The sequence below is a fragment of the Acinonyx jubatus genome, chromosome B4 (assembly GCF_027475565.1).
Source record: "Acinonyx jubatus isolate Ajub_Pintada_27869175 chromosome B4, VMU_Ajub_asm_v1.0, whole genome shotgun sequence".
Classification (NCBI taxonomy): Eukaryota; Metazoa; Chordata; class Mammalia; order Carnivora; family Felidae; genus Acinonyx; species Acinonyx jubatus.
In genome coordinates this window covers 38,078,816-38,104,032 of record NC_069387.1, presented here as the reverse complement: position 1 = coordinate 38,104,032, position 25,217 = coordinate 38,078,816, and the positions used below count along the sequence as shown (strand labels likewise).

The following is a 25,217-nucleotide window of genomic DNA, read 5'->3' as shown; positions in this document are numbered from 1 at the left end:
CTGACTGCCACCCAGGCGCCCCTAATCATAATTATTTTAAATTTCATATCTCAGAATTTCAAAGTCTGTGCCATATTTCAGTCTGGTTTTGATGCTTGCTTTGTCTCTTCAGATTGTTTTCGCTTGCCTTTTACCATGACTTATAAGTTTTTGGTTGAAAGCGGACATAATGTATTAGGCAATAGCAACTGAGGCAAATAAACCTTTAGTGTGAGGTTTTTTATTTTTTAATTTAAAAAAATGTTTGTTTATATTTGAGAAAGAAAGAGACAGAGAGACAGAGAGACAGAGCCTGAGCTGGCGAGGGGCAGAGAGAGAATCAGAGGCACAGAATCAGAAGCAGGCTCCAGGCTCCCAGCTGTCAGCACAGAGCCCAATGCAAGGCACAAACCTGTGAACCGTGAGATCATGACTTGAGCTGAAGTCCCACTCCTAACTGACTGAGACACCCAGGAACCCCTAGTGTGAGATTTGATGTCAATCTGGCTAGTTGCTGGGCTGTATTTAGTGTTTACTGTAGCTGCAGCTACCAGAAGCTTCAGTTACCTCCTGTGTCCTTGTGTTTTTCAGCCCTTTCCATTGCACTCTGCTTTTATTATACCAGAGCCCTGTTGATGTGCTGGTAAGGTGTTGAGGAGGGATGATTTCTATAATCTTATGGTTAAATCTCAGTATTTTAGTGTGCCTGAGTCTCTGGGCTATGACCTTTGGAAGTTTTTCTTTGTCTTTTTAAAAATTTCCTTAAGGTGAAACAGGAAGTCAATACAGAGCTAGAGCTGGCTTCCCCCAGGTAGATGAAGCTCTGATAAAGTTGGCCCTTTGGAGAGCAGATTTTTGTTGTGAAGCATATATTAAAATGGTTACTTTCCCCCTCACTTCTGCTGGAAACATGAGGGAGTTTTTGTCGGATCCTCACCTTGAGACTTTGGTGGGGTTCCTAAAGGTAAAGACAATGTAGGTGTGGGGGCTTTCCTAACTGCCCGCACATCCAGGAGCTTCTCACTTTCCAGCAAATCCACACTCACCCTCCAGCAATTCATCAAAATATTTAAGTATTCCTACCATTTTATGGCTGTAGTGGCTTTTCCTTTAGGTAAGGCGATTGAGGCTGTGAGTCTCTGTATTTACCCTGTGTCTCCAGATGTCAGGCTGACACTTTGCCTTGTGACATCAGTTTTCTGATGGGTCTTAGAACTAAGTCATTTATCTTTGGTTTGTTGAGCTTTTATCTTGTTGAAAGGATGGAAGTGATGAATTCGAGCTTTTTATATGTCATAGTTGACTTTCAATCTCCTTGTTTCTTTCTTTCTTTCTTTTTTCTTCCTTGTTTCTCTGAATCTAAGCTGCTTTTCTTGGAGACAGCATTGAACTTGGTCTTGCTCTTTTCTACTCAGTCTGACAATCTATGTCTTTTGAGTGGAGTGTTTTTTTTTCCCTCACACCACCAAGCAATTCTTGGCTACCAGTTGCATGTTCTACAAGTCAACTCAATTCTGACACCTATTATCTGGAGACAAGCAACATCAGATTCCGTAGGTCCAGGGTTCAGTCCTATAACACTGCCTCCTGCTTCAGACTTCAACTGCAAGCCTAAGTTGTTGTCTGGTGCTTCCCACTTGCTGGATGGCAGTTAGAAGTTCCCCTGACCCCCTTCTTGGGTTTGATTACTAGAGTGGCTGACAGAACTCAGGAAACCAGTTTACTCACTAGATTCCAGTTTATTGCAAAGAATATTAAAGGATATGCATCAATAGCCAGATAAAGTGATACATAGAATGAGGTCCCACATAAAAGAGCTTCTGTCCTCATGGTTGGGGCCTGACATGGTGACATGTGGAAGCATTCTGGCTCAGCAACCTGGAAGGTCTCCAAACCCCATCCTTTTTGGGTTTTATGGAGGCTTCATTACATAGGCATGGTTGATTAAATCATGAGCCATTGATAATTGATTCAACCTTCAGCCCCTCTCCCCATCCTGACAATCATGGGTTGGGACTGAAAGTTCTAACTTTCTGATCATGGTTGGTTGCCCTGGCAACCAGCTCCTCCTTTCCATCTTGAGGGGATTTCTAAAAGTCACCTCATTAACAGAAACTCGGTGGTGGTGGAAAGGGGATTGTTATGAATAACAAGACATCCAATTCACTTTTGCGGCTTGGAAACAATTGCAGGAACTGAGGACAAAAGACCACATATTATAATGAAAGATACCACCATTGCTCTCCTCACTTAGGAAATTCCAAGAGTTTGGGGACCTGTGAGCTGAAAGCTATGGACAGAGACCAAATCTATACTTCTTATTATAACTCACACTATCACAGTAGACCGTATTTATATATATTTTAAAATTTTTTTAACATTTACTTATTTTTGAGAGAAAGAGACAGAGCGTGAGGGGGAGAGGGACAGAGAGAAGGAGACACAGAATTGTAAGCAGGCTCCAGGCTCTGAGCTGTCAGCACAGAGCCCAATGCAGGGCTTGAACTCACGAATCGTGAGATCATGACCTGAGCTGAAGTCAGACGCTCAACCGACTGAGCCACCCAGGCACCCCTAGACCATATTTATATCTAGTGAATTACTGATAGGGTTGGACTTCCATCTGCTATTTTGCTACTTGCTTTCTATTTTGTCTTTTTATTCTTATTCTCCTCCTTTCTTTCGTTTGTGTTGAATAAATAGTTTTAGTATGTCATTTCAATTCTTCTGGTTTTTTTTCCTTTTTGCTGTACTTTTTAGGTTACTTTCTTAGTTCTTGCTCTAAATATTACAATATGCATTTCAACTTATGACAATCTAATTCAGAATTCTAATTAATAATAATGATTAATTCTAGAAACTGTTTTGTAGGGGCAGAAAAATGTTTTCTTTTTCCCTTCTAGGTTCTTTGGCTGATCCAATAATTAAAGTGATATAAGATGGATTAGTAGCAGAATGTATAGGAGTCCCATAAAAATATGAGCCCCAAAGGGCAGCCAGGTAATTAAGGCTTATAGAACATCCTGAGCTAAGGAAAGGTACCGGAGTCTGGGGATAGAAAGAGAAGGATGGCCATTCACAGGAAAGTGAGAGATGTTTGAAAAGTAAATGTTGTCCTGTTGTGAAGATAAATTTCTTAGGTAAAAACGGTATCTCTAGCAATAGCTCTTTTCCTAGCATATAAGGAGCAAATAATGTAAATTTAGGCCACTGAGGGGTGGGGAGAGGTAAAGAGCTTTTCCTTAATTTGAAGTTTCTTGAAAGTAATCAACCTAAAATAATCCTGATGACAAAGAGACATATTCTGCTCCCCTGCAATACTGTCTTTGAAACTTCAAATAAGAAGTTTCACAGTCCAGAAATTAAGTTGACAGATTGCTCCAAACCTCCTTGAACCAGACTCAGTCTTGAGAATAGATCAGTTCAGTTTAAGAGTTGTCTCATTTTGGGAAGCAGTCCTGCAGGTGGGCTCCCAAAGTTAGGCCTCTGTTGTGCAAGCAATCAGGTAAACAGAAGAAAAACAAAGGTTAATGGTTGCAGCAAATTATAAACCTAGTGCCTGAGTCTTGAAAGCTGCCAGTCAAGAATATTTCTAAATGCCAGGCTTGAAGCATCTTCAGATGGAATGAAGGCAGACAGGGACAATTTGACTGATTTTCCTGGTTTGCAGTTTGAATGTCTCTGATGATGTCATCAGGTATACTGTGGTAGGGTCACCACCCTAAGGAGAGAAAAAAAAAAAAGAGATAGAGAAAAGGAAAAAAACCAACAACCTTCAAGGTAACGTGATTATGCACCTATGTGACAACAGCCCTCATGACCTTGTAAACTGAGACCACTTAATCAGACTACATGTTTGTGTGTGTTACCATATATGGGAGACAAAGAAATAGAAAAGGTATTAAAAAAAACCTGCCACATGACGTTCGGTTCTCAGTTCTTCGGGTATGAACCCAACTGAGCGGTGCTGGCACAAATAAAGTTGCTTCCTGGAAATTAAAAAGCCTCGGTGTCACGAATCTGAGAGAGAATCCTGCTATAGTACTGGTCAGCTTTCTGTGTGGCCCATTCAGCAATGGGCATGAAGGTTGTCTCAACATGAGCTATTGTGGAAATTTTTCTGAAGTTTATATCAACTCGTCTAGCTTCAGTTTGCAGGGCTTCAGGGAAAAGTTCTCAATGATTCCAAGTCAAAGGATGGGAAAAAATTGGAAACATTAGTTTAAAGATCTGTAGCCCGATATTTGAGGAGAGTAGAAGAATTCAGGATCTAGTCCAGTTTACAGATAAATAAAACCTCAAAGGCAATGGACAATCATGAAATCTAATAGCCACAAAGGTGAGCTACTGAAACATAATTTTTCTCTCTAAAATCACTTTCATTTTACAGATATATAGATATAGAGATAGAGATAGAGATATAGAGATACAGATATAGATGTGTGTGTGTGTGTGTGTGTGTGTGTGTGTGTGTGTGTAATTATGTATATACGAATTTTAGTTGGTTAACATACAGTGCAATATTGGTTTCAGGGGTAGAATTCAGTGATTCATCATTTATATACAACTCCCATAAAATCATTTTTATTTTTACCAAAGATAGCCAAATTAAGACTATTTTGTTTGCAAAATAGGTCTACTTTCAAAAAACTTGGCCTGATTATTTACACAAGCGTGGCAAGAATAGCAGTTGACCACATAGACTCTTTTAAATCTGCTTTACTGGAACTATCATAAGGAATCTCAGACTGAACTTTTAAAAGCCTCTCCAGGCTAGGAAGCCAAGCCAAAGGCTTACCATCAGACTTTGCCTACAATACCATAGATTTGGGTAAATTCCTGTCTTTGAGGTCCCAAAGATATCCTGAGGTTCCTTCATCTGCCAAGAAGTGACCTACCTTACTCACCTATTTAGACTGTCAGGAATCCTGTAAGCAAGGTACAAGCCTGTTTTTCCAAGGGGCATTACTGGCTGCATAAAAGGCAGCCTGTGTTCCTTGAAGCTGTCCGGCATATCTGATTCTATGCACATTTCTCTCAAATATGTCATTCCAGTCAAAGCCTTGGTAATATAACAGATGTTTCCAATTTTGTCCTGTTACAAGGAGAGCAGATTCTTATTGAACTTTTGCACATAACTCTATTGCCATGAACATAAGAATACTCACTCACTGAGAGTTTCCAAATCCTGGAGGGATCAGGTAGGGAGAAAATGTGATTGTTTCATCTTTGATTGCAAAACTACACTTTACCAAAGTTGCTGTAAGACATAGGTAGCTTAAGAGAAAATTTTCCTTGGGGCATCTGGGTGGCTCAGTTGGTTGAGCATCTGACTCTTGGTTTTGGCTCAGGTCATGAACTTGCAATTCATGGGATCAAGCCCCCCCATGAGGCTCTGTGCTGACAGCATGGAACCTGCTTGGGATTCTCTTTCTCTCCTCTTTCCCCCTCTCTCAAAATGAACAAACTTTAAAAAGAGAGAGAGAGAGAAAATTTTGCTTAAATCTGGAAAAGCAAGACAGTTTCAAACAAAAAGTCATAAAAATTATAATCATCTTCATCAGTTTATTCAGCCCATGTTATTAATTCTTGTTCTGCTTGAATCCAGTTTTCCTACTAGTTCTGGAAAATTCTTACCCATTCCGTTTTATGATCAGAAACCTGTGCTTGTCAGAGTCCTTTCCATGAATTCGCTTGAAGATGAAGCACTTTTGTGGGTATGGTTTTGTAAATGCACCATAGTAAAACAATCACTGTAAATGACAAAAGACTTACAAATGGCCAAAGCTAAAAATCTGAAGAGAGTTCATTATAATACTATTGATAAAGAAATTTGGTTATTTCTGTGACACACATATTGTAAGATAATAACTGGAATTACAAGTTGTACTATTACACTAGGACATACTAGAATTTTAGGCATTTCATACAATTCTGGAATGGTTTTATATCTAAACAAATACAACATAAAGAAGACTTACTGTTACTTCTTATTTGACAATGTTTCTCATGTAATTTAATATATTAAAGAAACCTAATTAGTGCAATATTTTCCTATTTATAAAGAGAGAGAACAAACCTTTTTAAGATGTTCTAGGGATCCTCTGGGAAATTCCACAGTTGGTTCAAGGTCAAAAAAACTTCATTTGGAATTTGATTTGGTAAAGTTTATCACAAATATCAAAAGGTTTAGATCCTTGATTAATAAGGATCACAGATCACTATGAAACAATACTTAGTTGTCTATTTAACCAAAGCGACAATACAAAATTTCAAAGGCAAACACAGAAGGTCACACAGTTGTGAGCAAAACTTAGATCTTCTAATATTGAGAAGTTTCTGTTTTCTGGAGTGCTAAAGACCTGATTAAGACAACATGAAGCACAAGAAATTATTTTGATAAAACATAAACTCTTTTCTTCCTAGGCAGATTACTTAAAAGGTAAAGAGGAACTTTTCATAATCTCTTATCAGGAGCAGACCAATAGTCCAAGAAAACTTTGTCCTTTTAGCAGATGAGAGAAAATCAAGTTTTAGTTTTATATAAGAACACCACTGATTTTAAAACTGAATTTTATAACCATTATAATACATTTATTCAATCTAAGCCAACTTGACCATACAAGGTTAGATTCTCTCTCTCTTCCTCTCTTCCCAGCTTTCTATCTGATTTGTCCTTGATTCTTTCCTTTCCCATTTGATATTTCACTTTTGAACCAAATTAGTTTCTTTTCCCTCTATCTCTATTTCTCAACTGTTACACTGGCATTCTCTATGTTGGCAGATTTATGAATTCATTTCATAATTTTTAGAAGGCTGTGCCCTTTTTTTCTTTGCATGTGTCATTTATAATAACACAATCTCTGGCACAGGGCATGTTTGCAAATAGTCCCAAATATCTTTAGTTTCTTTGAAATAGGAAGCCAAAAGTATAAAAATCTATGCTCAGTAATTAATATTTTATTATTTTTACCTTATTTGAAAATGGTCTAGATATTCAATAATTTTGTATTATTTAACTTAACTTCACATAACTCTAAAGTTTCAAGCTACCAAAAAGATTTTGGAAGCTATTTTTAAGTACACATACCATAAAATGCAACTATTGCTAAAAATTTCACCTATAAATTCTTATCCTGTATGCATCTAAATCACTGTTCCCAACAATTATGTGTATGCTAATTATAAAAACTTCATGACACATTGGACAAAGTCAGCCGTCATCCAAAATGATTTTTCTTGCTGACAAATTTTATAAGAGATAACATGAATTTGACTAGTAAACCCAAGTCGAATAAAAGTTACTTGTGTTATAGTTAATGTTGATAAATCTAAAGACATGTATGTTTCAATTAAACCAATGAACTTAAACTGGCTTTAATAGTGAATATTTTTCCAGATCATGCAAACCTGAAAAAATTTTGGGTCAGTTTCTGTTATATTTCTGAGACCTTTAGGATTGCTCTACTTATAAGCACTTAATTTTAAGCCAATTAAATAGAGCTTTTTCATAAGTTAACTTGGCAATACCATCCAAGGTGGAAATGAGGTGGAAAAGGTCACACATCTACTATATGTACATCCAGAGACATGGAAATGTGAGAAGTAAGGGAGATGATCCAGTTTCAGAAATACCAAATAAAATGTGCTGTCTAGTTAACAGTAGGTTTACAACCTATTGGAAATATGAGTGAACCCCCTACCACGATGGAGTCCCAAAACTTTAGACACTTCCCTTCCTGGTTCTTCTTCCCCTCTCTTGTTTCTCGGGCTTATTTTCTCTGGCTTTGCAATGAGCATGTGCCAAAAAACAAAGGGAGGAGGGACTGAAAGTTTCTGCATCACCTCAGGGAATGATGCACATTTGTTCCCATCAGACAACTTTTTGCCTTACATGGGCACAGGCAACTTCCGGTAAGGCTGTAACCTCTGTAGTACTCAGCCACTGAGGAACCAGGGGAGGGACTTGCACACTAGGAGATAAATGGTCTACCGTGACTGTCCCTTAATATGCCTTTCAATCAGACACCCCCTCTTGCAAGAATGTTGATTAAAGAAAGCCTCACTTCACTGTGTTCTGAGTCTCTGTGTCCCTCCTTTGATTGGGCTGGTGGGCTTATTTCTTACAGTAAACTTACATAAAGACAGACAGAGAGACCTTATAGCTATTGTTTTAAATTTTTAGCCATGAGTCCGGTACAATAATCCAAAACTAACTGGTTTATAAAATAATAGTTGAATCCAAAATTTGTTTTGCCAGTTGGAATAAATTAAATTCACCTGCTCAGATAGCTAAAGCCTTTAACTCATATTTGCCGAGAAGACATTTAAGATTTTTTCATTAGCCCAGTTTCCAAACCAGTCCTTCTTTTCTCCCCTCCTTCTCTTGAGAAACTTCTCCCTTAAAGCTTTCACTTCAAAGAATGGCTCTTAGTCTTAGAGAAGATGGAGGTAGAAAATTTACATCACAAAGGCACATTTTCTTTAAGGAATTTTGGGGTATATTTGCCTATTATCAGAGGTCTAGAGTAATTACTTTTAAAATTTTTCCTTCTTTTTCTTAAGGGCAGGACAATTCTGTTTGTAGTGACATGATCTTCTACAATACCTAACAAGCATTTTGAGATGAATAGGAGAGGCTTGGGGATTGGTAAGGATAAGTGAGGTTTGCATTGCTTCTAGAGTTACATTTATGGTTTTGTAGAGATTTGTAAGACAGTAAATTGTTTCTAAGTCCTCAAAGAATTGAACTGCAGCTTGAATATCAACAGAACAACCCACCTATCCAACCAGACTTGCTTCTTTGTATCAGAGAGATTTCCAACTAAGATGGAAATCAGAGACTTCTGTGTTTTAAAACTTCAGGATTAACTTCTTTAATGCAGAATGCCTTTTTAATTTTTTTAATGTTTATTCATTTTTAGAGATGGTGACAGAGTGCAAGCCAAGGAAGGGCAGGGAGAGGAGGAGACACAGAATCTGAATCTCCAGGCTCTGCACTGTCAGCACAGAGTCCACGCTAGAACTCAGGAACCAAGAGATCATGACCTGAACTGAAGTTGGACGTTCAATGACAGCCACCCAGGTGCCCCCACGATGCCTTTCTAAAAATCTGTGTAAATCAGGGGTGCCTGGGTGGCTCAGTTGGTTAAACCATGAGGGGCTCAGGTCATGATCTCACGGCTCATGAGTTCAAGCCCCACATCAGGCTCTCTGCTGACAGCTCAGAGCTTGGAGCCTGCTTCAGATTTTGTGTCTCCCTCTCTTTCTGTCCCTCCCCCGCTTGCACTCTCTGTCTCTCTCACTCTCTCTCAAAAATAAATAAACATTAAAAAATTTTAGAAAAAATCTGTGTGAATCATTCAACGAAGGACTTCGAGTGCTCTCATTCTTTCTGGGTACACAATTCAACCTTGGGTCAATTCACCTTGGGTAGGGGGGAATAATTTAATTTGCTTTTATCAGTCCCTGAATATCGGCCTCCAGCTGATCCATTTCCTGATCACTTATAGGAAGGCTTGGGAGAAATTCTAGTTATCCTTTGGGGAGAGGGCATTCCCCAGGGGGCTATCTGGCTTGTCTGATAAGTATAGTGTAATCATGCATTGAGAGAACATCCCTTAACAGCGAATTGGGGTCTCAGTGAGTGGGATTGTGAATGGCCACTAATCTTTTCAACCCTTGTCTAAATTTGTTAGGTTATTCCGAAAGTGGAGGTAAAAGGGTTTTATCATGTAGAATACCTGCTGCTGTCCAGGGGACATGAATTCTTTGCAAGATAGGGGGGTGTCCAATATACATCTGCAAAGACATTGCATAGGAAGGGCTGATCTTGCAGAACCAGATTACAGAGTCCTAGAAAGTAGGAGTTAGAAGGGACAGAACAGTGAGCCTTACTGCCCATCTCAGGTGCTTCTGCCAAATTACTTTCTTGATTTTCATATTTATATGGGTAACCTGCATACCCCAGGCCTGGAGTATGCTGTTCATAAATCTTGCAAAGAAAGGGAAGTCAAACCAAGCAGCTGGGTGTTGAAAGGATTTTCTGGGAAAACTGGAGGAATTGGGGAGGATCTAAGGGAATTTGATGAGGTCATAGGCTAGATTTGAGAGAAAGGGCCCAGTGACCCAAAATATCTTCTGGAGCTTCAGGGACAGGGAGCTGGGGATGAGGAGAAGGGAAATTCATGTTAGATGTGGATTTTGATTTTCGTTTTAAGTACAGTTTCTATTCTTCTGTCTTATTAAGGAAGCTCCTAGGGTTAGCCCTCATACTCTTTTGTGTCCAGTTTTAACTTGATCTTTCCATAGCTACTGTTGGAGAAGTGAATAAAATATGCCAAAGATGGCCGATGGGGCTAAAACAAACTCTGGTCTCTAGCTTAGAGACCCCTCCTCCAGTTCTTCTTCCTTTGCTGAGCGTGTGAAAACCCCCACAGATATGGAAGCTGACAACTATAAATTACCCTTCCCACTTGCATTCAACGCTCAGGTCTTTGGAGAAATGGTCTCCTCTGAGCTCACTGGTGTTAAATAAATCTCCGATCCACCAAGATCTCCAAGTGTCGCTTGGTTTTTTCACCAGCGGTCCAGCCTGGTTCTGTAACAGTACTAGTGAGACAATTGTTTAGGATGAGTGTTCTCTTGAAAAATTTGTTTTTCTTTGAAATATAGGCAATTCAAAGGATCCATCATCTGGCAGTGAGTGAGTAGGATCTTACAGGGACTCAAACCAAAAAGTTTTTTTATGGCTTTACCATGAACACAAGAGGCATCCTTCAAGGAGAGTGCGAAAGATACAGCCCTCCCCATTTCCACAAAGTTCCACAAATTTCACTCTCAGGGTTAGTGTAAGAAAGATCTAGCCACAAATGGGATGCAACCCACATTTCTGTCTTACCAAATTAGTGAAGTGCTGTTTCCCTTTTCCCATGAGACTAATGTGGAAATGAGGTTGAGACAACAAAAGTCCTGTATGTGCCTGGACCCATTATAACAAATCCCCCACTGTCCAAGAGTTGGGAGTCAGACAAGAGAGCAAGTGCATGTCAGTATGTGCATCCTCTGGTTGGTGGAGACAAGAGAGAATATACTCACTGGTCATAAAGCCAAGCTCACAAGACATAGAGCAAGATGAGAGAGGAAGAATCAGTTAAGCATCTGACTTTTGATCTCAGCTCAGGTCTTGATCTCAGGGTTGTGAGTTCAAGTCCTGAGTTGGGCTCCATGCTAGGTGTGAAGCCTACTTAACACACACACACACACACACACAGACACACACACACACACACGGAGGAAACTGTTCACATTAACAGCTTTAGTTAAGCCTTGGGTTTCTTAGCACCAAATTAATATCTGAGAGCGATGTGCTGCTGGGTCTGGGATTGTGTGTTGTTTTACAGTCTACTTTGCTGCATAGAAATTTTATTGAGGTTGACAGGCGACCCAGTGTCAGTCTAACCCATTTTGTGACCAACTTATCTTAGCTCAGAGACATAGCGTTAGGTAGCCAGAGCTCTATCAGCTTTGAGGTGCTGATTTGACCACCACACGCTTTCACTTCCAAGATTGCCTTAGCAATAGCCTTTACCTCATTTGCATGTTCACTCACAGCAAAGTTTGTCTAAACAGACATCAGTCTGGAAGAACCATGAATTCACCAGTCTGTAAGGCTGGTCTGGACAATAGGCTATAGGACCTATGCCTGTCTTCTACCTATGGTTTTCCTCCTTATGACAAATGACACAAAAGACAGAGACAAAGGAAAAAAATGACCATCTCTGGGACAAAAGGGATCAATACAAAATAAAGTGCTCATAACAAATCTTTTTGAAAAGTTTATTTATTTTGAGAGAGAGAGAGAGAAAGCAGGGGAGGTGCAGAGAGAGAGGGAGAGAATCCCAAGCAGGCTCTGCACTATCAGTGTGGAGTCCAATGTGGGACTTGAACCCATGAACCATAAAATCATGACCTGAGCCAAAACCAGAGTCAGATGCTCAACCAACTGAGCCACCCAGATGCCCCCATAACAAATCTTTAGCAGAGTTGCTGTCCCCAAGGAGCTAGTTCACACAAATATCCTTTCCTACCAATCTAACTTTACAAAAAGAAGAGGACTCTCACCACTCTCCCCTCCATCAGACCCTGTAGACAGGGATCCAGGAGACTGACATGGTAAGAATTCTTACCTTCTGCCAGCTTTTGTCAGAGGCCCCAGGATCTCTCAGCAGCAGCAGCAGCCCCAGAACCAGCGGTGTCCAGCCAGTGAAGATCCCTTTCACAGTTGCCAGATGTAGGGGTGGAAAAAATTTCCATTCTTCTCTTCCAGGTTCTTTGGCTGGTATAATTATTATATTGATGTAAGACAGATTAACACAAGAAAAAGAAGCACATTTTATGTCACGTATGGTGGCCTCATAGAAATATGAGCCCCAATGGGCAGCTAAGTTATAGAACATCCTAAGTTAAGGAAAGGCGTTAGGGGTCTGGAAATACAAAGGAGAGGCAGATCGTTCACAAGACGGGAGGAGACGTTTGGAAAACAGGTTGTCCAGTTACACACATGAGCTTCTTAGGTAAAAAGGTATGTATCTTTGATGATAGCTCTCTTCTAGTACAGGCCTCCTTTCCAATGTAAATTTAGGCAGTTGAGGGGGAGGTAAAGAGCTTTTCCTGAATCTACAGTTTCTTAAAAATAATCAGCCTAAAATAATCCTTATGCTGGAGAGGCATATTTTTGGGGTGACAAATTTTGCTCCCCTGAAGTTTCAGTATATTTTCTTTTCTCCCCTCCTTTGTTCCATTATTATCATACCTATTTCTACATATGTTATATAGTTAATACAGCGTCATAAAAATTTTTGCTTTGTAAAATTTATGTTTTTTAAACAAGTTAGGAGGAGAACTACGAAATTATACTTATAGGGTCTTTTATATTTACCCACATGTTTATCATTTCTGAAGCTCTTCATTCTTACTGTGGATTCAAGCATCATCTGTTATCACCTTCTCTCAGATTAAAGGGTTTCCTTTCATATTATTACAAGTTGTGTCTGCTAGCACAGCACTGTCTCCGTCTTTCATTATCTGGGACAATCTTTATCTCACCTACATTTATGAAGGATGGTTTTGCTGGATATAGAATTTTCAGTTGACAGATATTTTCCAGCACTTTGGAATACGTCATTCCACTGCTTTGTGGTATCCATTGTTTCAGGATTGATTCATTTGTATAATTTCTATTTTTTTATTAAGATTGTTTTTATTCATTGAACTGTTGTCCTACTTTCTTTAAATTTTTGAGTAATTTTGCTTTGTTTTTTGTTTTGTTTTGTTTTTTTTAGTTCCTAAAACATATTTATAACAGTTGCTTTAAAGATTTAGTCTGATAGAGCTGACACCTTAGGGACACATGGTCCCTACTGACTTTTTTTTTTTCTGAATAGGGTCACACTTTCTTGTTGCTTTGCCTGTGTTACAGTTTCTTTGTTGAAAACTGCATATTTTACATGGCATTAAAAGAGGACTTCAACTACTCTCATTTTGACCTCAAGCTTTCGATTAAGTTCTTTTCAGCTTATTTCTTATCCCAGGCAAAAGACTGTGCAAGCAAACCATCCCCTGATGGGAACCAAAACTATCCCCTCAAGCAGTAAGGACTTCCCTGAGCCAGCAAGACCCCAAGACAACAATCAGATTGACCTTCATTGCCGGCCTGCATGTACCCACCCACCGTTGTCCCACATTTTCCTTATATAAACCCAAAAGTATTTTGGGCACTTTGAAGTCCACTGTCTTCCTGTGGTTAGTATCACTGAAATAAATCATTTTCCTGTCTCACCTCCACTTATTTGTCTTTTCTCTTTCTCCCATCAGAGGGGGAGAGAGAGGAGCAGAGAATCTCAAGCAGGCTTCATGCTCAGAAGGAGCCTTATGTGGGGCTCAATCCCACAATCCTGGGATCATGATCTGAGTCGAAATCTAGAAATCTAGAGTCAGATGCTCAACCAACTGAACCACCCAGGTGCCCCATCATTTCCATTTCTTTGAATTTTTTCCAATGGCAAGTGGCCAAACCTCATCTGTTTTGAACCCCTAGAACCAGGTGCTCTTGCACCCCTGCACCCCAGCTACAGTATATTGTAGTAACTACATATTATAGTCTCCCCCCTGAGTGCTGTTTTGTGTGTGTGTTTAATAACTTGCCTCAACTAAATCGGTGAAGTCTGCCTCCCCTGCAATGTGCATCCACAAATATTTCTGCTGCTTTGTTCCTCTTGCTATTTATTCAATAGGCCCTTTGACTTTTATTTTCTCAAATTCCAGATTATCAGCTAGTATAACTTTCGATATATAAAATCTAGCATTGGTTGACAGCACCAACAATTTTTTTTTTCCTTTACCAAAACAAAACATCTTCCCAAAATAGCGACGTTCCTAACAAGCTGTAGATGGTGGACGAATGAGGTAATCCGGAGCCTCCCACGGTGCACGAGGCAGTAGCTTCCTTTTGTTGTCCCTGCTTTTACAAGGGCGCTCCATCCACCAAACTCGGCTTACAAACATTTCCTGGTTTCCAGAACCCTGCTTAACTTTCCCGTGTTTCTCATCGCCCTATTTACGACGTTAGTATCCAGGGTAAGGTGGGTTTTGCATGAATGTGTGCGCATGCGCGAGAAAGCAAACTCGTGAGGACAGAAGAGCTGTCCTTTCCTTTTTGAAACATTTTATAAATAGCAAAATAGTAGATATAAAACATTAATTTAATCATCCCCACGGAGCTAATTCTACCTGAATTTTCCTGTACTTTTTTGGGTAACATATTACTCATGGTAGACTCTAACTTTTTTTTTTTTTTTTTTTTTAGCAGAAGTAATGATATGGTTTCTACTGTCCTTTAGGAAACACGCTTGACTATATGGTGCCTTTTCTTTCCTTGCCCCACAAATGTGAAATTCAGAAATGCCTGATAGAAAAGTACAACCTCCTACCCAGGGTGGCATCAGAGGCCACACTTAAAGAGGGTGGAGGTGGGATGACATCCTGCATTCACAGCCAGGAGTGGTCATGTCACCACTGCCATTGGTCAAGTCGCCCTGAACCACAGTTACCCTCTTTATGATAGATGGGATTGGCTCTGTGACTCTAGTTTTCTTCCAGCTCCCTAACTACAACCCCATCTGAATGATGAAGCCCATCTTGCTGCAGGAGGGAGGGCAGAAAGCCATTGCTCATGTCTTGCTTGACCTGCTTCTGAAGGATTCCAGATTGGTGAACCCCGCAGGGGAAGTACATGCCTTTCATAAATTTCCTCAAGGAGACCTCATTTTTCCTAACTTCTGGCTTTATGCTTCAATAACAGCCATGAGCCTGACTTGGCCCCTGCAGCCTCATGGAAAATGTCTTTCCTCTGCAAAGCCCAGCATTTTCAAAGAGGAGAAAGATGGCAGATGTGGATACTGGGCAACCTTCCCTGGAGTCCACTTACTCCAGTCGAGCTCACTAACCCTCTGCCCCCTCAGCAACTGTTTGCTTTGGACTTTGCTGGATAGGCTCTGGGAAGTGGGGCAGATGCTGCCATTCTGCATGGCGCCGCCCTGGAGAGTCAATATTGAAAGGTCTGTTTGTTTTTCTAGCCTCCACCTGTTGGAAACTCCATAATTACAGCCACTCGTAATCAGGAAGAAGGGACAGCAGGGGAATTCCTGTACTGGAACAGTGAATGTTTCCACTGTTCTCCTGGGGGGACCAAGAGAGACCAACCCGCCTTCAGTTATAGTTGAGAACAGCGTGTAGGCAAGAAGACACAGAGCTGACAGGAGGAGGGTGCCATGAAGCTTAACAGTGACTCCGGAAGCACACCTCCTGGAAGTGTCCCGTGCCCTCTAAGCCTACTTGCTACTTTCCCTTATTGGGTGTCCCCCCACCACTCCCCCAGCAAAGGAGGCAGCAACTCGCAGCATAAGTGTCTAAATGCTACCCACCCCATTGGCTTACCCCAGACCCTCCAACCATCACCTATTTTCCTGTGTTCTAGAGAACTTGGGGAGTCACCCAGGACATCCCTCCACCTTCCTCTTGGGCCTCACTCCCCACCCTTACCCACTGCTATCTTCTTCCGCAGTCTCTGGGACTTAGGGGCTTCCCCACCCCCACCCGTGCTCTCCAGGCCCTCCTGTCTCTTCTGGAACCAGGGCCTTTGACCCCTCTGCTCTCCCCATTCCTTCTTTCTTCATCAGATTCTTGACCTCGATCTAGAAACACTTTGTCTCCTTTACATTTCTCTCCCCCTCCCTGCGCACTATCTCCTTCCCTCTGCTGCCAGCCTCCCTGAGAGGGGCCCCTCCTCACTCCTCTATTTCCTCACTTCCCATTCACTCCCAAACCATAGTGTTGAGGCATTCAACACTCCTCCCAAATAAAAACAAAACGCAACACAACACAACAAAACCCCTGTTGTAGGACCAGAGGAAAGGGAGAAAGGGGGTGCTGGTATGAGCAGCACCAGAATGGTGCACCCAAAGAGAAGATTCAGAGGTGTTCTACTGGGGTCAGTGTCTGGGGAAGGATTCCAGGAGAAGGGGACATTTCAGCGGGGCCTGGATGCATGAATAAGAGTTCCAAACTCAGACAAGAAAGGGGAAGGGTGTTCCAGGCAAAGCAAGAACTCCCAGAGGCTGCTGTTTGGCAACAGCCTGGGTGCCTAGAGCCGGGGTGCATGTGTGTGTCTTGGGCAGACGGGTTGAGGCTGGAAAATGAGCGTGTGGCCAGTTTGCCCAGGAAGGTTTTATATCCAGGCTGAGGGTCATCCGTCAGCCTGAACCTTGGGAGGCCTCTGGAGATTTATTTAATGCTTTATTAATACATATGTATTGGGTGTTATTATGTGGGCATCTATGCCCACAGTTCACCTTATAGAAGAGACAGGAGAGCATGAAGGACAAAATCCAGGCAGGTTGAACAGCAGGGGTGGGCCTGGGGTGGACCTGGAGTTTTTCAGGGGTGCATATCCAAAATGAGAGAAAAGCAGCGCCCTACCAGGCTGTCTGTAAACATTCTGAAACCTGGGCGAGGGGCCTAGGGGCACTGGAGCAGAGGGGCCCGGGAAGTCTGACCAGTCAGGCAGGCTAAGTCAGCAGCAGCCCCGCCCTCACCACCCAGGCTCCCGGGCTGGCTGAGGTCTCCTCCCGCCGGCCGAGACCCCACCGCGCGGCGAGGGCGGATCCTGGAGGGCGCCCAGGGGGCGGCGGCGCCGGCAGCGGGGGTGGGGGTGGGGGGCTCCAGGCACGCCACCGCCGCTTCTCTGGCGCCGTGGGCTGGTGCTGCCGGTACGGGTCGGGGCGGAGAAAGTGGAGCAGCCCCGCCTGGCAAGAGGCCACCTGACAGCTGTGAACTGAACCCGCGGCAAGGGCGGGTCAGAGGGAAGGCAGCGAAGCCCAAGGTACGGTGGAGGAGGGTTGAAGGGTCGAGGGGTGCTTGCTCTCCCTTCCCCGCTGTGCGCGGTGCAGCCCGGGAGTCGGCGTTTCCTCTCTGTACCCCCGGGGGCAGCCAGGTGTGCGCGAATGTGTGCGCAGCACATGGAGTTGGGGGGCAGGGGAGGCTGTGTGTCCCGGAGGGGAACAGCGGGACTCCCTCACTCCTGCCCCCACACTGTGCCCGGCCCTTGCTCCCTGGTTGGGAAGATCCCTGAGAGGGACTGGAGGAGGGTGGAGAAGCACTAGGGTTGAGATCCAGAAGGCCCTCAGGGACCCTTTTGCCACACCCAGCCTCTTCGTTTTACAGAAGAGGAAACTGAGGTTCAGAGTGAAGTGACTTGCCCAAGGTCACAGATCTAGAAAGGAAAACTCCTTACTTGCATGTCAGTGCTGTTATGAGCTCTTGCCACGTGGACCAGGACAAAAGCATGGCTGTTACCTTGAGTAAACACAAAGCACTGAGAGAGACAGAGAATCAAAAGACAAAGAGACAGAAAGAGAACCTTCCAGAGCAAAGGAAGAAGGTCAGGAAATGGGCTTATTACTGGGGCTGCACTTCCTCCCTGGGCCTGTTCCTGCTGTGGTCTGGCCACATGACTCAGCTGGTGCTGCAGCTGTGGACTAGGTGTGTGTGCGTGTGCGTGCATGTGTGTGTGTGCATGTGTGTCTGTGTGTGTAGGCACATGTGTATATGTGTGTGTGCACACGTGTGTATGTGTATATTAGCACCAAGATGTAGTGAATCTCGCCAACCATTTGGAAAAGCCTGCTGAGTCCATATGTCCATCCACTTATACACAGTGAACTTGTTGGGGACTGCCCTGTGTTTGACTCTGAGAAGGTTTTTATAGACAGGTTCTGGCATTGAATGGACCATTTTAAGCCCGTATTGCCTTTATTTCCTTTAAACAACACACGCATACACAGAATGGCCCATTATTTCCACTCATCCATCAAGTGGTCAAGTAATTTCCTTGACATCTCAAATTGTTTCTTTTCCTTTAAGAGACATTTGGTTAAGGCTTAGCTTAGTCAGAGCCAGAGGGTGTCCCATCCAAGTGTGCATGGTCAGTGAGAGCTGTCAGTCAAGTCAGAAGGTACCTGTGTCCACTGCCAGCCCCCGTAGGCACTGATGGGGGGAAGCAGAAAGGAGAGGGTGGTTGTGGGAGAAGAGGAAGGAGAGGGAGGGACACAGTGAAGAGAAAAAGGAAGGAAGGAAGAGCTAAGTCCATGGCACAGACAAGTCAATGGCATGGGCAGAGCTATGTTTGGGGATCTACACTTCAGGAACATGCTCCCCAGTACTTAGAGACGGCACAAAGCCAGGAGATAACCAGATGGATATAAAAGAAAAGACAAGAGCTAGTCAGCCTTAGAATTTATCGTGCAACCCATTCACTTATGAGAGTGAAAAGGAGAGTGTTAATAATGATGCAGGACACTCTGGACAAATTGGTCTTCCTTATGACAGCAAGTACACATATGCTTCCTGGTTGACGCTTCACTAACAACCCCATCACTCTGCTGTCATACTTCTTTTTATAGAAAAAGTAACTGAGGAACAGAGAGGCAAAGTATCGTGCCCACGGTCACGCAGCCAGTAAATGGTAGAGGCAGAATTTGAGTGCAGGCATTTGGGCTGTTCCAGAGCCTGGATCTGCACCATCACATGACCCTGGCCCTCCACCACCAGCACTAAGATAGAGAGGACTCCCCTGTCCCCTTCCAGAACTCAGCATGTGAGCTTTTAGGTAGTTGTTTCCTCTTATATCTGCTCTCAACCGTCAGCTTAGCATGACATCAGCTGGATAGGAAGCCGAGCTGTGGTCAAAGCTGTAGTGACAGAGGAGGAAGCACGCTGTGGGCCTTGTCCTTACAGGCTGCACCTTGTTTAGACAGCCTTGGCCTCAGGTCTCTAGGTTCTGATTCATTCTTGCTTTGTAGCCACTCTGGCCTTTCAGACTGGGTCCCTGAGGATGTTTGGTCTGGGTTAGATGTAACAAGATCCTCTGGAGGGCCTGTGTTGGGAGTGGGTTCCTAAAGGCCCTCTACTGCCAGGAGTGACTCAAGGGGGCCACTGTCTGATGGACAAAGTTACATTCAGGGGTCCCTCCCAACTTGAGGAATATAGGATTTTCTTTTGTGACAGATTCTTATGCTGACAGGCATTCCCTTTGTCAGTTTGTTTTGGCTCCCAGCCCTGGCTTTCTCAAAATGTCAGTGGGGCTCTTTCTTCCCTGACCTGCTTGTTGACACACCCTGGATGGGCTGGCCCGGGGAGGCATTGCTGGGGGCAGCATCTTAGCAGTGAGCAGAGTCTGGCCCTGGGTGATGCTCTGGGCATTTCTAGGAGATGCAGGAAGGTGGGAGCAGACAGGCTTCCCATGTGGTTCAGGTTCCAAGAACCTCTGTCCCCACTGACCTTGTGCTAAAGACCCCTTATTCACATATCAGAGCTACCCTGCCCTGGGGGCTGGGCCTGAGAAATTGTGGGAGGGAAGGAACCTTCCTTCTTCTTCTTCTTTTTTTTTTAATTTATTCATTTTTGAGAGAGACAAAGACAGAGCATGAATGGGGAAGGGGCAGAGAGAGAGGGAGACACAGAATCCAAAGCAGGCTCCAGGCTCTGAGCTATCAGCACAGAGCCTGACGCGGAGCTCAAACCCATGAACCGTGAGATCATGACCTGAGCCGAAGTCAGACGCTTAATCCACTGAGCCACCCAGGCGCCCCCAGGAACCTTCCTTCTATAAGGGAGCTCCAGCAGTGTGGCTGGATTGGCTTAGCACCCAGCCCTTGCTCCTTGCCCTCTCCTGGGTCTGTGCAATCCTCTGCCCTCCTGGGCTTGGAGGAAAGGTGAGAAGATGAGAAGGTACAACTTAGCACCCAGGCTGGAGTGTGCCAAGACCTTCTGGGGCCATGGTGTGGGTGCCCTCCCCCCGCAGGGCCTGCATTTGCCTTTCTGGCCAGGCAACTTCCTTAGCTCCCCTTCTAACTCACAGCAGTACCAGGGAAGTATGAGCCTGGCTACAATGGCTCAGTTGCCAGTGCAGACAAGAAGACAATCTCCCATTAGCTGGGCGATGGGTTTATTTTTACTTTATTTACTTTAGATATTGCTCAGTGTTGAGCTCCAGGATATGCAGCTGGCCCACGTATTTGGATGGAGCTTTGCCACATTGAATCCACATAACCCCACACCTGTACTCGATGGGGTGGGAGGGGAGAAAGATGGACTTCCAGCAGCCCCACCCTGAGTAAACACAGAACTGAACCCCCATTTTACAGATGAGGAAGCCAAGGCTCTGAGAAGTAGAGTAATTTGCCTGAAGTCATATAGCCAATAAGAGGCCAATCTGGGGGGCACCTGGGTGGCTCAGTTGGTTAAGCGTCCAACTCCCAGTTTCGGCTCAGGTCATGATCTCACAGTTCCCCAATTCGAGCTCGAATCCGACTCTAAGCTAACAACACAGAACCTGCTTGTCATTCTGTCTCCTTCTCTCTCTCTGCCCCTCCCCGACTTGTTCTCTATCTTTCAAATAAAAGTTAACCTAAAAAAAAAAAAAAAAAGAGGCCAATCTGGGATTTGAACTTGCAACCTGGCCCCAGGGCCATGCCTCAACCATCCCTCAGCTTGCACCTCTGAATGCTGAACCCAGAACCAGAACCAGACTGGCTCTGACTCTGACCAGCCATGTGTCCTCAGCCTGAGTTTCTTCCCTCTTCAGTGAAATGGGAATAATTACCTGCCAGTCTGCCTTGGGTGAGCAAATGGATATGAAAGGGCACCGCAGTGAAGGCTTTCAGGAGCCCTTTGGTCGTGGTGTCTTTTACTGTTGAGCTCCACCGCCCAGGGCTTGTCGCTCCTTGCCAGCATGCCCATCTTAGCCCCCGCTTCCCCAGAGGACAGGGACAACTTCTCTCACCTAATCAGCATCTGTGCTTCCTGAGCTCCTCTTGGCCAGCTAAGGGCCCCCAGGGGACCTGATTTAAGAAGAGAGGCCATGTCCCTTCAGCCAGCGTTCACAGTCCCCTTGGAGGGTTAGTCTAAAAAAATGGCCAGTCCTGTTGGGGTTCAGAGCAAGCAGAGTCAAGTATATATCTTGCGGCCTCACAGAGCAAGTGGGATTTGAGCTGAACCCAGAAGAGCGGGTCAACTTTGGAAAGACACAGAGGAAAGTGGAGGCGTTGGAGGTAGAGCCTGTGACAGGGTACGAAGCACAGTGGGCAAAGGCATGCTGGTGAGCAGCAGGAGGGCCTTCCCGATTGAAGGGTCCCCACAGAGGCCTGTGTCACCGAGTCAGTGTGTCCGGCTTCCAGCAGAACTCCGCACCACATTGCTGCCCTTGTGCTTGTAATGACAGCTGGGAAATGCTGTTGGGCCCCAGTGAGGCCAGGCCCAGGCCACAGGGCATTTATAGCAGGAGTGCCCTGAGGCACAGGACAGCCCTTTACTCTCTGGAATGGTGGCACCAGGCTGGCATGCCTTGCTGCAGACACCAGTGAGGTCATGGCCAAGGGAGTTAGAGACCCTGGCCAGAGAGGCTACATGTGCCTCCAGCTAGGGTTTATATTTCTGTGGGGAAGGAGGGGGTGGTGTGTCAAAGCCACTCTGTTTATAACCTGAACAAGACAGCAGCACCACTGTCCCCAGAGAACATGGAAGGGAAGGGGTGGAGGTCCTTGGAAGCTTCCTTCTATTTCATCTGAATTATGGTCAGAAATTCCTATTGGGGAGATACCATCAGAAAAGACGAATTGTTCTGCATAAGAATCTTAGCTCTTTCTCTGATGCCATGATCCGTGGTGGCTGTGGGTTTTCAAGTCTTCTGGCAGCTTGTATGAAACAGACGTCCCGGAGGCACCTGGGTGGCTCAGTGGGCTGAGTGTTCGACTTTGGCTCTGGTCGTGATCTCCCGATTCGTGAGTTCGAGCCCCGCATCGGGCTCTCTGCTGTCAGAGCAGAACCCACTTCAGACCCCTCTCTCCCTGTCCCTCCCCAGCTTTTGCTGTCTCTCAAAAGTAAATAAACCTTTACGAAAGTAATAAACAGATGTCCTGGGTAAGGATCAGCTTCGTGCGAAAGAGGTGGTAGCCTTCAGTGTGGTGTCTGGGTGCACGGACAGTGCCTTCCCTGAGTCCCACTCAGGGACTGTTACTTTTGTTTTAATGTCTTCGGTGGGCTAAGAGTTCAGTTTTAGGATATTGTTTTATTTTAGAGTTTTTTTGTTTTTTGTTTTTTGGTAACTTGGTCTTTTTTTTAATTGGAGTAAAATATACAGAACATAAAATTTACAATTTTAACCATTTTTAAGTGTGTAGTTCAGTGGCATTAAGAACATTCACAGTGTTGGGGCGCCTGGGTGGCTCAGTCAGTTAAGCGTCCAACTCTTGATTTCCACTCAGGTCATGATCTCACGGTTTGGTGAGTTGGAGTCCCGTATTGGGCTCTGTGGGAAGCCTGCTTGGGATTCTCTCTCTCTCTCTCTCTCTCTCTCTCTCTCTCCCCCTCCCCTGCTCACACTCTCTCTGTCTCACTAAAAATAAGTAAATAAACTTAAAAAAAACAGCATTCACAGTGCTGTGTAGCCACCACGACCACCACCAGACGTGTCTTCATCTTCTCAACTGATACGGTGAGGTATCAACCCTGACCCCAGAGAGTTCCCCAGTCTTGCTGTGTCTCAGCTTCCTTTCTCGCAGTGGCCTAGCTATCAGATGCCCCCTCCACTTGGGCAATCTTTTTGCTGCTGTTCCTTGATACTTGCTGGGGTGTTGTTTTTTTTTTACTCTTTGCTTCTGCCACACGAGCTTCTGTGACACTACACTCCTTTGGGCTGGGTTCTGTGCTGAGCACTTTATACAGCACCTCATATATTTCTCCCAATGGTCCGCTATGGTATTTACTATCATTCATCCTTCGAGATGAGGATGAACAAAAAAGATGTGGTTTATAGATACAATGGAATACTACTTGCATCAGAGATGCAACATCCTGAGGCCATGGTAATGCCAGAGGCCGGGATTGACTCTGGACTCTCTGACCTTCCTCCTTCGTCTGGATGGGAATGTCATTGTATAGAATCAAGCACAGCGTCTACTCCAGAAGGTTTCTAGAATCTGCAAAACTTTGGGCATATGTCCCATGAACCATCTTCCATTAGGATTCCTCACTGGAGGCTTTAGCCAAAAAGGGTTTGCTTGTAAATAGCTTAATTACATACCATAGATAAACTGCTAATGGAATTTACCAAACTGCTAAATTAAGCTTCTCAACTAATTACACACGTACTATAAAGTGCGAGTTTAGCTTTGACCGTGCATGGGTCCCTCCCACAGCGAGATAGATGGCGAATTCTCTTTGGCCATAGGGATTTGGTCACCATGTCAGTTCTTATTCTTAATCACGAGCAGTTGTGCTTTTCTGTCCCCTCTTGGTGTTCTGATGAAGCCTGACTCTGCATTTACTCAGGCAATGTAATTTATCCCTACAACATGTTTGTCCTGACTACAAATGTGCCAGAATGTATTTCCTGTTTCTTCAGCATTCTTTCCAGCATTTTTATCTTTTGCAGTGTGTGTCTCTTTGGCACCTTTCTCCTCCTCCTCCCCCTCCTCCGCCTCCTCCTCCTCTCCTCCTCCTTCTTTTTTTTTTTTTTTTTTTTTTGCTGTACTAAATGACTTATTATTTTGTAAAAAATAATTGATTGTCAAATTGGCTTACATGCAACACTCAGTGCTCATCCTAACAAGTGCCCTCCTCAATGGGCATCACCCACTTTCCCCTCTCCCCCACCCCCCATCAACCCTCAGTTTGTTCTCTGTATTTAAGAGCCTCTTATGGTTTGCCTTCTTTTCTCTCTGTTTGTAACTAGTTTTTTCCCCTCCCCGCCATGGTCTTCTGGTAAGTTTCTCAAGATCCACATATGAGTGAAAACATGTATCTGTCTTTCCCTGACTGACTTCTTCCATTTAGCATAAAACCCTCCAGTTCCATCCACATTGCTGCAAATGGCATGATTTTATTCTTTCTCATTGCCAAGTAGTATTCCATTGTATCTATAAACCACATCTTCTTTGTTCATCAGTTGATGGACATTTAGGCTCTTTCCATAATTTGGCTATTGTTCAAAGTGCTGCTGTAAACATTGGGGTACAAGTGACCCTATGCATCAGCACTCCTGTATCCCTTGGGTAAATTCCTAGCAGTGCTATTGCTGGGTCATAGGGTAGATCTATTTTTAATTTTTTGAGGAACCTCCACAGTTTTCCAGAGTGGCTGCACCAGTTTGCATTCCCACCAACAGTGCTAGAGGGTTCCCATTTCTCCACATCCTTGCCAGCATCTATAGTCTCCTGATTTGTTCATTTTAGCCACTCTGACCGGCATGAGATGGTATCTCAGTGTGGTTTTGATTTGTATTTCTTTGATGAGGAGTGATGTTGAGCATCTTTTCATGAGCCTTTTGGCCATCTGGATGTCTTCTTTAGAAAAGTATCTATTCATGTCTTCTGCCCATTTCTTCATAGAATTATTTGTTTTTTGGGTGTAGAGTTTGGTGAGTTCTTTATGGATTTTGGATACTAGCCCTTTATCTGTTATGTCATTTGCAAATATCTTTTCCCATTCCGTCGGTTGCCTTTTAGTTTTGTTGATTGTTTCCTTTTCAGTGCAGAAGCTTTTTATCTTGATGAAGTCCATTCAATAGTTCATTTTTGCTTTTAATTCCCTTGCCTTTGGGGATGTGTCAAGTAAGAAATTGC

At 43.8% G+C, this 25,217-nt stretch overlaps 1 protein-coding gene and 1 long non-coding RNA gene across 3 annotated transcripts in view; one reads left to right on the top strand and one right to left on the bottom strand.

Moving 5' to 3' along the window:
• Window positions 1-1,433: 1,433 nt before the first annotated feature.
• LOC128316333 (uncharacterized) lies at window positions 1,434-17,981 on the bottom strand. The gene is made up of 4 exons (XR_008300066.1): window positions 17,831-17,981; window positions 12,168-12,316; window positions 4,887-5,074; window positions 1,434-3,700 (listed from the first exon to the last, which is right to left on the bottom strand). It is a non-coding gene; the product is annotated as an uncharacterized LOC128316333 (long non-coding RNA).
• CRACR2A (calcium release activated channel regulator 2A) overlaps window positions 17,207-25,217 on the top strand; it is a 136,072-nt gene continuing 128,061 nt past the window's right edge. For both annotated transcript variants that reach the window (XM_027074070.2, XM_027074069.2), the window contains exon 1: window positions 17,207-17,419. The gene's annotated coding sequence lies outside the window, so the exon portion shown is untranslated. The remainder of the gene's footprint in view (window positions 17,420-25,217) is intronic.